The 13,026-nt window shown below is 34.6% G+C and overlaps 1 protein-coding gene across 2 annotated transcripts in view; it reads left to right on the top strand.

The window, feature by feature from the left end:
* Positions 1-13,026, top strand: part of KCNH7 (potassium voltage-gated channel subfamily H member 7) — a 294,904-nt gene that overhangs the window by 138,053 nt on the left and 143,825 nt on the right. The window lies entirely within an intron of this gene.

The following is a 13,026-nucleotide window of genomic DNA, read 5'->3' as shown; positions in this document are numbered from 1 at the left end:
CAGTGCACCAGTGTACAAAGCAAGTTCCGTAAATACATGGTTTGATGAGTTTAGCGTGTAAAAACTTGACTGACCCACACAGAGCCCTACCTCAACCCTATCGAACACCTTTGGGATAAACTGGAATGGAGATTGCGAGTCAAGCCTTCTCGTCCAACATCAGGGCCTTACCTTACAAATGCTCTACTGGACTAATGGGTAAAAATTCCTACAGGAACACTCCAAATCTTGTGGAAAGCCTGCCCAGAACAGTGGAAGTTGTTATAGCTGCAAAGACAGGGACAAAGCAAATATTTATATTTATACATTTAGAATGTGATGTCATAAAAGTACCCATTTGTGTAATGGTCAGGTGTCCCAATACTTTTGTTCAAATAGTGTATGTATAGATAGATCTATAACTTCTAAATGGAGAATATACATCTAACATGACATTTATTAGCTGTAATGCATGACTTTACTGACAATGTATAGTACAAGGGCCTCTAATTTTAGGACAGTATTGGGATATGCATGGCCAAGATTAGTTTGAATTACATTAATATCAATTAGCAGTCACATATTAATTCAATCCTCTCCTGATGAAGTAATGATGTGAACTGCAATTAGTTGCTGCTATACAAAAGATTAACTCCAACCTATCTCAGGCAGATTCGTAGATGTAAGACCAAGTGTTGGCCTTACATAAAAGGAACATTATTCTAATTGTAACTTCTCAAAAGCAACTTGCTAAATAATACACAAAAGTCAAATATTTGTTATACAGAACTTTTTAATAAATTCCATATTATTGTCACAATGTCATTATATATCATGGTTTGAAACATAGTTATTTAGTAGAAAAGGAGAGAAGAGACAGGAGAATCCAAAGGGTAATGGAGTGGCTCCACACCCTTATAAAGGATAGACCTATCAAGGAGACCCCGTCCTGGTGTAATGCTAAAACTTAACTTTTAATAATAGCAAAGAGCAATGTAAACACAAAAAAATAATATATAAAATTAAAACAAAAAATGGAAAATAGGAGTGCTACCACAAAAGAATATATATAGATGTGTGGATATCAACCGTGAAAAATATATATACACAGTCCACTATAACCACCTATATATACATATATTATATAGAGATCTATTAGTGGGGGGGGGGGGACAGCCTGGGTAGTCCTATGAGATACTGAAAAAAGTTTCTAGGCTGTAAGCCTAGAGGAAACAGAGTATCTAGTGCAAATGGCAACAAAGTTGCATTAATAACAGTTGCACATAGAAAAAAAGTTTAACTGGAAGAACCCAAAACTGCTAACCAGCTTGCCCAGAATCCTAAAGTCAGATCCTGCGGCTAAAAAGCCTGGAGGTGACCGAGTGTCTGGTGCAAAAGGCAGCAGAGATTCACTAATAGCTTAGTGGATATGAGGCAAAGTGACTTAATATATTAGCGACAAAAATCCCCTCCTAGCTAGTGGATATGAGGCAAAGTTACTCTGCAAGCACCAGATCTCGGCTAAAACCCTCGCCCAGTTAAATAAATGTAGCGACAAAGAATCCCCTCCTACATAAACCACCAGAAACACTGAGCTAAATAAGGCGGCTAGACTAACTAAGATCTCAAAGTGTGGAGCAACAACTAACTAGACTACCTTCGGCTAAAACCCTCGCCCAGTTAAATAAATGTAGCGACAAAGAATCCCCTCCTACATAAACCACCAGAGACACTGAGCTAAATAAGGCGGCTAGACTAACTAAGATCTCAAAGTGTGGAGCAACAACTAACTAGACTACCTAACGCGCGTTTCAGCGCTTGATTGCGCCTTTGTCAGAGGCAAATTTACCTCTGACGAAGGCGCAATCAAGCGCTGAAACGCGCGTTTGAGATCTTAGTTAGTCTAGCCGCCTTATTTAGCTCAGTGTCTCTGGTGGTTTATGTAGGAGGGGATTCTTTGTCGCTACATTTATTTAACTGGGCGAGGGTTTTAGCCGAAGGTAGTCTAGTTAGTTGTTGCTCCACACTTTGAGATCTTAGTTAGTCTAGCCGCCTTATTTAGCTCAGTGTCTCTGGTGGTTTATGTAGGAGGGGATTCTTTGTCGCTACATTTATTTAACTGGGCGAGGGTTTTAGCCGAGATCTGGTGCTTGCAGAGTAACTTTGCCTCATATCCACTAGCTAGGAGGGGATTTTTGTCGCTAATATATTAAGTTACTTTGCCTCATATCCACTAAGCTATTAGTGAATCTCTGCTGCCTTTTGCACCAGACACTCGGTCACCTCCAGGCTTTTTAGCCGCAGGATCTGACTTTAGGATTCTGGGCAAGCTGGTTAGCAGTTTTGGGTTCTTCCAGTTAAACTTTTTTTCTATGTGCAACTGTTATTAATGCAACTTTGTTGCCATTTGCACTAGATACTCTGTTTCCTCTAGGCTTACAGCCTAGAAACTTTTTTCAGTATCTCATAGGACTACCCAGGCTGTCCCCCCCCCCCCCCCCCCCCCCACTAATAGATCTCTATATAATATATGTATATATAGGTGGTTATAGTGGACTGTGTATATATATTTTTCACGGTTGATATCCACACATCTATATATATTCTTTTGTGGTAGCACTCCTATTTTCCATTTTTTGTTTTAATTTTATATATTATTTTTTTGTGTTTACATTGCTCTTTGCTATTATTAAAAGTTAAGTTTTAGCATTACACCAGGACGGGGTCTCCTTGATAGGTCTATCCTTTATAAGGGTGTGGAGCCACTCCATTACCCTTTGGATTCTCCTGTCTCTTCTCTCCTTTTCTTCTTATACGTATGTAAGGGTTACCCCCTTTCAGGATTCCCCAGACACACTCTCAAGCTGGCTGCCTTTGGCAACTAGCTTATTTTCTTGTCATTTATAGTTATTTAGTAGTTTCAATGTTTTATCATTTCTTTATGTTCTAATAAATGATACTTAATAAACCTGACATAAAACCAAAGCAAAAAGGATATAGAGCATAAAAGAAAGTATTACACTAAATAAACCATCTGACATCAAAGAAACGTCTAGTAAAATATTAGTTTATAGATAAAAGATAATTTTGGTCTTCAAATTATTAAAAAGTCAAAACACGTGTCTGTCTCTTTCTTTCAGGACTTTTCTTTATATATACTGTGTTTTAACATATTTCAAATTGGCCCTGTTACAATTACAAAATGTATGTCAGTTTTTTCTTACAATACTATATTAAAACTGTAAAATTTGTTTTGTTTTGTTTTCCTTACGCCCCTTGTTACTTAATGATTCCTTATTTGCCATTTGCCTTTCTTTTTATTTGTTATCATGTCTCCCTTGTGCCGGACCTCAACCCCTAGGTGCAGCCATTTTGTTTTCCTCTGCCCATAATGTCTGCAGTTTTCCCTTTTGTGGGATTGATTACACAAGTAACTTCTTGGTAATTTAATTATCAGATGAAAGAGAACCTTGGTTTAAGCTCCACCCATTGTCTACTGCAGTCAAATTGACTGCTCTACATGAGGAAAAGTACCTACTTTCGTTCATGTATTTTATAAAACTAGAGCGCTCAGAAAAAAAATAAAAAGAGATTTAGACCCAATAAGGAGCAGATTAGATTATGTTTATTTATTTTTTTATTACACAATCACTTTAAAATAGACTTTCTGTGTTCCCTTATGTTGTTTTTAGCATCTGAGCTGTTTGTCCCACACATTGTTGTGTTATTTGTAAGTGGATACAAGTTAACAAATAAACCACACTTTTTGTGTTACAATTTATTTAGTAATAATTTGTGTAAAAGTTCCCAGTTACTGAACTTACAAAAGTCTGACTCACACATGTGTTTTGAACAAGTCACACATGAATGCCCCCACATCCATATGTATCTTTGGAATTATAGTTTTTTTTAATTATTTAGAATTATAATCATAATGAGAAATAAAAAGAATGTTCTTGTATGTGCATTATTATCAACAGTCCTACAACCTCAACTGTGTTACAATTGATTACAATTTTTTTTTTTATAATTTAACAAAATCTGTAAATATTTTGTAACTACCCACTTTATTGCTTAATATCAGGTTATAGTTTGTGACAAATACAGAAACTGGTTTGAATAGTGTTCCCAAGAGTATAACCTATAAGCATCCGTCAACAGTCTATCCAGCTCCTCAGTGGGCACATCTCAATGGGGAGAGGAGCTAAATTACTTATGTCAGCTGCAATCAGCAGACGGTGTCCAGAAGTGTAACATTCACCAATCCAGGACAGACATGGATATGAATATCACACTAAAGGAACCCTAACCATAAAAACATGTAATATAAAATATATGCTGTGTAATGGTGAAGCCCATATTAAAGGAAAATTATCCTTTCTTGAGATGTTCAGTATTATGGTATATGATGAGGAGTTTCATAATACATTTTATATTCTCTCTCTATCTTTATCACTAAATAATGTTTAGTCAATAAAGTCCCATTTAATTTCCAGAACATGTTTGTGTACACCCAGCATAGAGGTTTGTCAGTCAGGGCACCTCTGCAAAGACACCATAAATTAATTCTGCTACACTCTCCCACACTCAGTACAGAAACCTGTGCAGTCATACTTTGTTGTAACACCAAAAAGTGACAATTGCATTGAGCACAGAGCATACTTTAGAGCTTCCTTGCAGGCTGAAGTGACTATTCACCATGTCCTGTAAACTACACTATACATCATTCTCCTGGCATTTTTAGGAAGCTGTTTTCCAAAAAAAAATGCCTATAGCTTTCTTACAAATACTCTCTAACAGGGCAAATTACCAATTGTATTTATTTATTTTTGGCACTATTGTAACAAAATGCAATTTCTGCTTTTTGATAACATGTTAAATATTGTCTAAACGAGAAGCAAAATCTAGAACTTTGTATCCCCCAATATTTATATAAAGGGTGAATGAAAGCAAAATTGTAATTATGTCTATGCAATTGCTACTTTTTTGTACATATATACTTACTAATTCACAACAGTGTTTTTTTTTTAATTAATGTGTATTTTCTATTTAATTCTGATCTAAACTTGGTATTTAAATTGGGTAAAATATCTTATAACAAAGAACGTAAAGGCTATTTAAATAGTGATTACAAAGATCTAGAACAGGCATCTTTAAATAGAGCAAAGTGCTTTAACCATCTTTGTACAAGAGTAATTTTTATAGCTACAATAAATTATTTAAACCTCAGCTAAATTGCTTCTTCTCTCGGAGAAAGCATTTTCCATTACAAAAGAAAAAAAATGTTTTTTTTTATATTTAATCATATATGTAGTTTTTAAAATGTCATATTACTTAAAGAAGTGTGATTTAAGGTTTTCTAAAACAGAAATAATAGTTAAATTATTGTGCATTTTTTTCATTTTTTGAGATTTACTTTGCAATAGAACAAGTAGGTTGGTCAATAATAGATTTTTCATTTCTAAAACAGAAATAATAGTTAAATTATTGTGCATTTTTTCATATTTTGAGATTTACTTTGTCTGCAATAGAATAAGTAGGTTGGTGAATAATCGATTTTTCATTTCTAAAACAGAAATAATAGTTAAATTATTGTGCATTTTTTTCACATTTTGAGATTTACTTTGTCTGCACTAGAACAAGTAGGTTGGTGAATAGATTTTTAATAGTCACAACTGACTGTCATTGAACTTACATCTAAACGGTGGACTGAGTTTATTTTCTAGCAATATTTCATTTTCAGCAAAGTGTTGTGGCCATATTGGGAATTACTGATTGGATCTCAGGCACCATATACATCATGTGCATTTTTATGCCGTGCACATAATCCAGATCAATATAATGGAACATTTCTTATACTACCAGTCTTTCCTGCTGTCTTAACTCTTATGGGGTTATTCTGTATAACAAAGTGTAGAAGGAGATCAGCACTTAAAATAGATATACATAGGGTACAGACGCTTTGCTAGTATGTAAATCTATAAATGTAAGACAAGAGACAAATAATGGTGCAGTACAGTTGATGATATTAAAAGCAGTATAGTTGGGCAAATTTTACACTCACACTTTTTAGCTGTCTCAGCTCTAATAAAAAGGCCTGGATGGAATAATCCCTGTCTATGGATATAAGTGGAGGGTCTCTAAGGCTTGGATTGGTGTCATGTAAAAGAAGCACAGGAGAAAATCCAGTGGTATGGCATATACAGATAATTGATATATTGGAGGAAAGTATCCTACTTGCTTAACCCAAAATAAGGTCCAGCTCTGGTGTAAAGAGAGTAAGGTGGAACAATCCCCATCTATGGATATGTGGAGGAACCGGAAGGATGATGAGTGCTCTATGAAGGATATACTCCACAGGTAAGTATGTAAAAAAATTTACTACTTTATTATAAAAATAACTGGAAACAACAACTATATAAATACAAGTAAATAACAGTATAAAAACACACTGTGGGTAAAAGTAGTCTTCACTTGACGCGTTTTGCCTGAAGCTTTATCAAATGTTTGATGGTGTTCTGTTGGAGGACAGCTGTTTATATATTCCCGGGTGGCAATTAGCAAGTTCCGGTGTTCATACACCAGTTTCCGGTGGGGGGTGGTTAGATGACGTGGGTTCTGGTTCCTGGATAGAAGGTGATTAGATTTTGGTTAAGGGCAATAGTTCATTGTTATATGTGCAATTGTACCGAAAAAAAGGGGGAATCATAACTATTGGAAAAGAGCTGGGTTTAGTACTTATATTTTGCAATAAAAGAGAAAGATTATTTGGACTCATAGTTTGGAATCATTTCAGTGAATAGATATTTGTATGAGTAAAAGACGGAATGTGTGCGATAATATAAGCGGTGTGTACATAATTATGGAGCTACTGTTAGTCAATACTAAATGTATTCTGGGTGTTTATAAACATACAGCTACTGTATAGAAAGGACTTATTAGTGTCTTTTCAATTGCTCCAAGTAACACCATTCCGTTTTTTTTTTCTTGAAAATGTACAGTTATCATTAAAGTGTATATTTATAGATCTAACGTGAACCATGCATATGGGTGGAGAATCAGAACTCAAAATGCATGCAGATTTTATAAAAAAATGTATTAAGTCGAATTCTATATTTAGACCTTTCGAATGTAAAGTATCACGACGATGTACCCATTACATTTCGAAGTTTTTAAAGGCATCGCCTCTTCTCCAATGTTGTATAAATTTGACAATGCCCATAAATTTTAATTGGCCAGGATCTTGGTTATGTTGGATGAAGTGAGCAGAGACTGAGTGGTTTTTATAACCTTTTTCGACGTTTCGGCAGTGTTCTGCTATTCTAATTTTGAGTTGTCTTGTTGTTCTCCCTACATATTGGAGTCCACAAGGACATTCCAATAGGTATATAACGGATTTACTTTTACATGTAAAAATGTATTTTAAACTGCAAGATTTTTTTGTATTGTTTGACAAAAAGTTTGGTATATGTTTCTCTGTTTTCTGTGTTCTTTTGCAAGCTATGCAAGTATTGCATTTGAAAAAACCTTTGTGTATGTTTTTTGTGCACAACTGTAAAATTACTTTTAGATTGAGATTTTAGATTAGGAGCACTTCTAAATATGACGTTGGGTCTGTCTGGTATGATTGTCTTTAGAAGATTATCTTCTTTTAGTAGATGCCAATTTTTGTTTACTATTTGTTTAACCTGCCTGTTTTTATTGTTGTGGTCGATTATTAATGGAAGAGTACATTTGTTTTCTTTTTGATATGTCCTCACTTTTTTTCAATAATTGTTTTTGTCTGTATTGCCTATTTGTACTATCAAATTGTCTACATTGGTGGAATCGTAACCTTTTTGTATGAATTTCTGTTTCATGTCATGGGCTTGTGTATAGTAGGTAGTTTTTTAGAGAAATTCCTGTGCAGTCTCAGAAGTTGGCTTTTGGGGATACCATTTAGCCAGTCAGGATTATGGCAGCTATCTTTGTTAACAAAATTATTTGTGTGCAACTTTTTAAAGTGCGTTTTCAATTGGAGAAAGTTGTTTTCTGCATATATGTCTACATCTAAAAAAAGTTACTAGCTGAGTGTTAAAATTTGCAGTTAAAATAATACCTTTGTTGTTCATATTTAGATAATCTAAAATAATAATCTTCAGCATCGGCCATTGTTCCCTCCCAAATAAATAGGAGGTCATCTTTATACCTAAAATAGCAAACAAGATTTGCAACCCAGCCATACGCATCTGTCCCACCCATACGCATCTGTCTTCTCACTCTGCCATGAATAGGCTGGCATAGCTGGGTGCGAATCTGGTGCCCATGGCTGTTTGTTTGAAGGTAAAAAGAGAACCAGAAGTAGTTATTTTTCAAAATTAAATCTATTCCTTCTATAATAAAGCCCATTTGGGTGGGGTGCAGGTCTTTATGTTTTCCAAAATAGTCCTTACTGCAAAAAGTGCCTTTCTCATGAGGAATAATTGTATCTAGTGATTTGACGACACATGTAATTAGAATATAGTTGTCTTTCCAAGTCAATGTATTTAGTTTGTTGAGAAGATCTATAGTATCTTTAAGGTATGATTTTGTTTGTTTCACAAATGGTTGTAACATTATGGCAATGTAATATGAAAGATTCGATAGAATAGACCCTATACCGGAAATTATAGGTCTACCGGAGGGTTATGTAGATCTTTGTGAATTTTAGGGAGGAAATAGCAGATGGGTATTCTGGGGTGTTGTGTGTTTTTATTATATTTTTGAACTCTTGTGTATATAAAATTCTGTTCAGTTTTCCTTTATCTAAAAGTTTGGTCAGTAGTATTTTTATATCTGCAGTGGGGTCTTTTTTGAGTTTTATATATGTGCTCAAATCGTTCAGTTGTTTATGGGCTTCTGTTTCAGACATTTATTTTGATAGTATGACCAGGCCACAACCCTTATCAGCTGGTTTAATTATGATGGATTCATTATTTTTAAGTTCTTTAAGAACTTCCCAGGACACCCAGGACATAATTGAAAAGAGAGAAATCTCAATGTATCTTTCCTGGTAAAATATTTTATAAATAAATAAGAGCATTTCTTTATTTTTTGCTTAGGTTATATTTATCATATTTGGATTTCTCTTCTAATTTGTATAGTTATCTTGTGACCTTTTTTCCAAGATGTCTAAAGCTCCTGATTTACAATAGGAGGGATACAATGTAGATTTGTTTTTAAGGGTACTATTTTTATAAGTGCTTTTATCATTCACTTATTTTTCTTGATCTGTAAATGTTACTTTTTTTGTTTGAAAAGTGTAGCGCTCCTAACAAATTTGTTTGCATCTATGAACGCTTGGAAGCTGTTGAAAGTTTTGGTAGGTGCGAATATTAGGCCTTTTCTTAGGACGTTACTTTATAATGAAGTTAGAACTTTGATAGATTAAAAATACCATTGTTTTCGTCTCCTAAGTGATTTAAAATCTTTCTGGTCTTACTTTTTTTATAATTGTATCTTCTACCTGCTCTTCTTCCTCTAGGGATCTTTTGCGACCCACTATGGGGGTAAAAAGTATATGATTGCTGTGTCATTCTTAGTTTATGGGTATCTCTAAAAAAAAAGTCTTGTCTAGTTGTTTTGAGAATTAAAGCGTATGGTATCTGTTTTTTCTCAGTATATCTGTGGGTGATCTCGATCTTCTGTTTTTATAGTTTCTATGTGTTTTTGTGTGTACCTTTTCCCATGTATATTTTTCATTCTCATATTTGTTCTTTCATTTAGGAGATATGTATCTATGTGTAGCACTCTGTATTTTTGACATTACTACCAGTGAAACATCTTTATCTCTGGAGTTAGATCTGTGTTTTGTGGTTTCAACTTTTTTTGTTTGAATGAAAGGGTACGTAGTGTTCTTAGTGAGTAAATCCTTATGTTGATTTATAAGCGTGCCAGCGTTTCTTTTTATGGCTCTATCTGTGATTCTTGGGGTTTTTGTGTATGTGTCTGGGGTTCCTTCGTTTGGTGATAACGTGATTTACTCATGTAAGTTATATCATGATTTGATCTGAGTCTATGTCTGTATGTATTTGACTTAAATTGTGAATACCCCCTTTTTATGTCTGTATTGTTGGTGTTGATTCTTTGTGAGGTTGTATCTTCCATTGTTGTGCATATTTGTTTTTTTGTTGTTATATGTTCATGTGAATAATCATATTTGTCCCTATTGTATTTATTTATTTTGATCTTTTTTGTATCTTTCTCTGTTTTTTCTATATTTCTTTTAATTTTATGTGAGGAATCATAGAATTCTTGAGTGTCACTAAAAGGCATGAGTTGTTACTTGGCGCTTTTTGCTTGTATACTTCTTGATGTTTAAACCATCTTTTATGAATGGATCATTGTCAGTATCTGAGGTGGGCATTTTAAAAAGCCTCACACCTCTTGGGTGTGATTTATTTTTGTGTATATTTAGTAAGAGTAGCTACTTTCCATTGTAGTTTAATTTATTTCGGTAATGAGTATTCTAATTCGTTCAGTAGTTCTTGTATATTATACTGTATATTCAGAATCATAGCAAACTCTAATTTGAATTGCAAAATGAAGTTAAATATACCCAATTTGGACAAATTCTTTAAGTTGCTTATAGGCCCACCTGAAAGGTTTGCTTTGACGTTGGCAGGCGGGCATTCCCTCCAGTGGCCATTGGAGTAACTAAATAACCTCCATTTGTTTAAATATACATAGGGATTTGGGAGAGAGTGCAGGTAACTTTTTTCTTTGGTTTTTACTGTATGTATTGGGCTGATGTGTACTATGGTCGTTGCTGCCACCCAAAAGTGGTGGGAGTTTGAGCGCAGGACTTGTTTTTTGTTTTTTTTGGGTATAGGCACAGCTCGGCTACTTCAACCTAAATTTTGCAGTTTAGGTTACAATTTACTACAATTCAGTGTTTAGTAAATTACCTTGTTGTGTGCATACTAGCAGCTGGTCTTCTTACTCTTTGGTTAACGAGCTTAGTTCCTTTTACCGTTCCATTTTGTTTGGTTTTCACTTCCTTTCATTTTTATCTTTTGTTTCCACTTGCTCTAATAGTCAATATCATCACTTAACATATTTTGCTCAGCCATTATTTTTGTCTATATAATATCCATAGATCATGCATAATGCGTTCCGCTTGTTTTCTATTTAGAACATTATGAATTGTCAACATTGGAGCTCTAGAAGCTATATCTAGCACAGATGTGTTTAAAATATATCCCACATCTGCCCCCCTACTTAATTAAACCCCTTCCACGATTCCCCCAGTTTATTAATCAGCACTTAGAATTAGGAGAAAATTACTTTTTTTATTTTTATTTGTATGGTACTCCATTTCAGACGGGTTCCTCTTATAGATATTGCAATCAATCAGCCAGCCTTAGCTAAGTTGATTGTTAGGTTGTGCAGTCCGTATTCTGACATGATCACTGACATGTAAGACCATGTAAGATTGATGAAAAATTTGCAGTGAAGACAGGTGCTTGGATGTTAAAAGAATTGGAATATGTTGCTTATTTGTGCTTGCAGTTGAGGGCTTTCTTCATTGTTGATTATGCTGACCTGTTTGTGCTTGATACAGCCATGAAAAGGGTTTTGTGTTGTTTGTCAATATCATTTTACAACTTTACCAGCTTTTATCAACAACCTTTATTCATTATTCGCTAGGCTGTATCCTAGCTTGTCTTACACTGCAGGCTTTACTTCCTGTCTGTGTGATCTGACCTCTGATGTCACATCCTGCAGTAAAAATGCTGTAGAATATATTGCCATGGCCCAAAAAAAGGTTTCAAGTTCATGAAGTAATATTTATTCTGTTCTTGGTCCCCTCATCATGAACCAATTTGAGCTAATTCAACTACCTCATATCATTTACTCCACAAAATGGTTACAAAAAATGAATAATTGCCTCTAAGCACTTCGTCCTAGTTCCCCGTAGAGGGCATTATGGCAGTTTCAGACACAAAGACACCAGTGGCAAACACAATAAGACATTGTGCTTTCTGAACAGAAAAAAGAATCATGTTTACGAAAGGATATATTAATATGTTTGTCCCGATAATCTTATTTTCCAGTAGCAATGCCCTTAAGTAGCACATATACATGCTTTTCTAGAGTATACATTATTTATGAGGTTGTTTTGGAAGCTAAAGAATCACAGCAAATAAAAGAAAACATTAAAAGTGCTGATCTGTGCATAAAAAAAACCCATATCATTTCTGTATGTTCTGTTGAAACATTTCTTATCTGCCAAGCCTACTTTACGAAACATTATTCATTAGCCTAAAGACTGCTGTTTCCAGATTGAGAAAGCTATAGTGTTTATTTAATCAGTCTGCGCTGCCTATCCTACAGCACATCTATTTTTAGTAGCAATGGAACAGTCCTAAATTGCTTATTTTCTGTTTACTAAAGTAATTTTGTTTGTTTCCAAGGAAACCACAGCAAGTGCCATGGTATCACTGTTTCATGCAATGGTTTGAAGGCACAACAGAAAAACTTAAATAGCACTGTTTTATTGAATGGGTGGACTGATTGTTTTATCGTTATTTTGTTAAGTTCAGTGTTTTGTAGCAGTCTTTTCCTAATATGTGTGGTAATTCTTTGTGAGTTATTTTATACTGACAAATGTTACAGGAGTATATATTCTTTTTCTTTAGCCTAGTATTTATAGAATATTATATGACTGGAGAGGGACACTTTTGGTTTTAGAATTTTGGGTGTAATTGTATTCTGAGTTGTGAGAATAATTCAGAACAAAGTAATTGTAACTCCTAGCCAGTTACGTAACCCTGTAAGATGGGATCACAATTTCCACTCTCCCATCAGCTATTAGCGAGTGGAAATGTATCCCTGGTGAGAACAAATTAAACCCCGGTGAATGTAGGCCCTCAAGGCTTGCAGTGGAGCGTAATTTTTAACGCCTAGCTAGTAGTGTAGCATTTGGAATTTTGAGCCATGTCAAGACACTTTTTGATGAGTTTCATGGACTTCTGTTTCAGCTAACAAGGCAATTGGATTGGGTGGTAATGGATTTGTTGCTGCAGT

This window comes from Pelobates fuscus, chromosome 8, assembly GCF_036172605.1.
Source record: "Pelobates fuscus isolate aPelFus1 chromosome 8, aPelFus1.pri, whole genome shotgun sequence".
Taxonomy (NCBI): Eukaryota; Metazoa; Chordata; class Amphibia; order Anura; family Pelobatidae; genus Pelobates; species Pelobates fuscus.
The sequence above is the reverse complement of the archived record's forward strand: the minus strand, read 5'-3'. Positions and strand labels throughout refer to the sequence as shown.